We start from the raw sequence: 4,089 nt of genomic DNA on the forward strand, positions 1-4,089 counted from the left end.
AGTAAGTAAGAGACCACCAGAGAATAGACTATATTATACACGAGATTCTAAATACAAACTTCAAGGTAGACACTAAAATAAAGTACAGAACAGAGTCACAAATCATAGATAAGGAAAAATCTAAGAAACCCAGCATAAGAAATTGCAGTATTAAATGGGTAGTCTAAAGCACGCAGGAAAAGAAACACAGGAAAACAAGATAATGAGTGACAGATTGACAGCATTAAGTCCACATGCATCAATAATCACTCTCAATGTGAACGGATTGAACTCTCCAATAAAAAGACACAGAGTAGCAAAATGGATTAAAGAACAAGATCCAACAATTTGTTGCCTCCAGGAAACACACCTCAGCCCCAAGGACAAACACAGGGTGAAGGGGTGGAGGACAATACTTCAAGCAAATAGCAAGGAAAAAAAGGCAGGTGTTGCAATTCTCATATCAGACCAAGTGGATTTCAAAATAAGACAGGTAAAGAGAGACACAGAGGGACAATATATAATGATCAAAGGGACACTTCATCAAGAAGAAATAACGCTTATAGATATCTATGCACAGGAGCACCAAGATTCATAAAGCAACTATTAACAGACCTAAAGGAAGATGTTAAAAACAACACAATAATAGTAGGGGATCTCAACACCTCACTCACATCAATGGACAGATCATCCAGACAGAAAATCAACAAGGAAATAGTGGAGCTGAATGAAAAACTAAAACAATTGGACTTAATAGACATATATAGATCACTCCACCCTGAAGGAGCTGAATACACATTCTTCTCAAGTGCACATGGAACATTCTCTAGGGTAGACCATATGTTGGGAAATAAGGCAAGCCTCTACAAATTTAGAAATCAAAACAGCATGGTATTGGCAGAGAAAAAAACACATAAATGAATGGAACTGAATTGAAAGTCCACAAATAAACCCACACGTCTATGGACAGCTAATTTTCAACAAGGGAGCCAAGAACGTACAATGGATAAAGGAAAATCTATTCAATAAATGGTATTGGGAAAACTGGATGCCCATGTGCAAATGAATGAAAGTAGACCATTACCTTACACCATACACAAAAATTAACTCAAAACGGATTAAAGAGTTGAATGTAAGACCTGAAACCATAAACCTCCTAGAAGAAAACATAGGCAGTACACTCTTTGACACTGGTCTTAGCAGCATCTTTTTGAATACCATGTCTACTCTGGTAAGGGAAACAAAAGGAAAAATAAACAAATTGGACTACATCAGACCAAAAAGCTTCTGCAAGGCAAAGGAAATGATCAACAAAATGTAAGACAACACACCAACTGAGAGAAAATATTTACAAATCATATATCTGACAAGGGGTTAACCTCCAAAATACATAAAGAACTCATAGAATTCAACAACAAAAAGACAAATGATCTGTTCAAAAAATGGGTAGAGGATATGAACAGACATTTTCCTAAAGAAGTTATACTGATGGCCAACATACACATGAAAAGATGTTCAACACCACTAATTATTAGGGAAATGCAAATCAAAACTACGAGATGTCACTTCACACCCTTCAGGATAGCTATAATTAACAAGATGAGAAATAATATGTTGGAGAGAATGTGGAGAAAAGGGAGCACTCATACACTGCTGGTGGGAATGCAAACTAGTGCAACCACTATGGAAAACAGTGTGGAGATTTCTCAAAAACTTAAAAATAGAAATACCATATGATGCAGCTATCCCACTAGTGGGTATTTATCCAAAGAACATGAAATCAACAATACAAAGAGATTTATGCACCCCTATTTTCATTGCTGCATTGTTCACAGTAGCCAAGATGTGGAAGCAACCCAAGTGCCCATCGACTGATGATTGGATAAAGAAGACATGGTGTATATATGCAATGGAATACTGCTCAGCCATAAAAAAAGACACAGTAGTCCAATTTGCAACAACATGGATGGACCTTGAGGGTATTATGTTAAGTGAAATAAGCCAGACAGAGAAAAACAAATGCCTTATGATTTCACTCACATGTGGAAGATAAACACATGGACAAAGAGAACTGATTAGTGGTTACCAGAGGGGAAGGGGATCACGGGTGGGTGAGAGGGGTAAAGGGGCACATATGTCTATAAAAACTAGACTGCTGGTGGTGGGCATGATGCAGTCTATGCAGAAACTGATGTATGATGATGAACACCTGAAATCACACAGTGTTATAAACCAATATGACCTCAGTAAAAACAAACAAATTCTACTTAATTTTGTTGAATATTTCCAAACAGATTTGTAAACGTAGTACTTTCTTTTTCAACAGGTTGTCCTTTGAAAGACAAATCCAGTAAGATGACACAATTTGAATAGACACTAGTTCAAAATCTTTACATCTTTGACCATATAATTTATGTTCAAAGTCAACAGATGAACTCCATGAAATGGAAGTTTGTGCTGATTGATGAAATCACACTATTGTATAGTTAAATATGTCTGTTCTCTTCATATTCCCTATTTCCAAGACCAAAAAAGACATCTTTAAATATATATTTCATGTAGGCAGTTGCTTCTTTGATATCTCTCTCAAAAAATGTGTAGTTTTATAATTTTGTCTCAAAACTTAATTTGCACCTAATAAATTCACCATTTTAAACGTACAGGCTGATGAAATTTAACAAATGTATACACCCCTATAATCACCACCCCAATCAAGATAGAAAACATTTCCATCACTCCAGAAAGCATAACATAATGATTTTGTCCAACATTAACAAAGCTGTGAACTGTAGAAATGGGGATGCTTTTGTCTTCCATAATAGAAGTAGAAATTTGACAGGGAGAAAAAAAAAAAAAAGCAAAACCAAATCTGACAGTAAGCTTGGTCATTTGTTTAACTGGGCAAACAGCCTAGTAAGAATATCGGCTTTTCCCCCTTCTCAGGCATGCCCACATCCACATGCTCCGATAGGCCAGCATCCCTCCCAGTGTTCCAATCAATTATAAACATCTTAAAGCAGTCATTGCATTAGGGGTTAACTTGCAGGGCGAGTTTACTCTTCTAGGTCAAGTCAGCCTGATGTAATTCTTTCTTTTCTTAGCCCTCAAAACAGTAGTTGAACTCTTTGTATTTTGTGCAAATTTCTAAATCTACCATTCAAGACAGGGCTCTACAAGCTTTTTCTGTAAATGGATGGATAGTAAATATTTTGGATTTGGTGGACCACAAAGTGTCTGTTGCAACTACTCAACTCTGCCATGTCACACAAAAGTGGCTATAGAAAATACATAAATGAATGAGTGTGGCTGTGCACCAATTAAACTGTATTTTTAAAAAGCCAGGCCAGCCAATCTTTGTTTTAAGGCAAAGAATTTGCATTAAGAAAGTTAAGAAAAGAGACTAGTGTTTTCCGAAAGCACTTCCCCGTATTGGTTTATTATTTTCTTTTTAAGCACATGCACAACTTTGAAGTGTCGACTCTGGATCCTCAATACAGTATCTAAGAAATAATTTGTATTGACAAACACAAGTCTTGAGGGAAAAGGGAGACCCAAAAAAACAGCTTCCAAAATTCAGGGAACATACATTGCTGGTGGGACCATAAGATGGTGTGTGGTCATTTTGAAAAGCAATTTGGAATTTTCTTAAAACATATGAATTTACCATTTGACCCACATGAGAAATAAAAAGATAAGTCCACAGAAAGACTTGCGCACAAATGTATAGAATGTGTTTCATAATAACCAAAAAGGGATATACCCCAAAACTCCATCAACTGGAGAATGGATAAACCAAATCTAGTTATCCATACAATGAAATATTATTTGGTAACACAAAACAATGAAGTTGTGATACATGCTACAGTGTGGATGAATCTTGAAAAGATGCTCAGTGAAATAAACCAGTCACCAAGGACCACACATTGCATGACTCTGTTTATATGAAACACAAAGAATAGGCAAAGCCATAGAGACAGACAATAGGTTAGTGTTTGCCTGAGCTGGGGGTGGGAACCTTAGTAAAAAGGCATGAGGGATCTTACTGGGTTGATGAAAATGTCCTAAAACTGGTTCATGCTGGTAGTTGCACAACTCAGTAAGTTTACTAAG

The sequence above is a fragment of the Equus caballus genome, chromosome 7, assembly GCF_041296265.1.
Source record: "Equus caballus isolate H_3958 breed thoroughbred chromosome 7, TB-T2T, whole genome shotgun sequence".
NCBI classification, from domain to species: domain Eukaryota; kingdom Metazoa; phylum Chordata; class Mammalia; order Perissodactyla; family Equidae; genus Equus; species Equus caballus.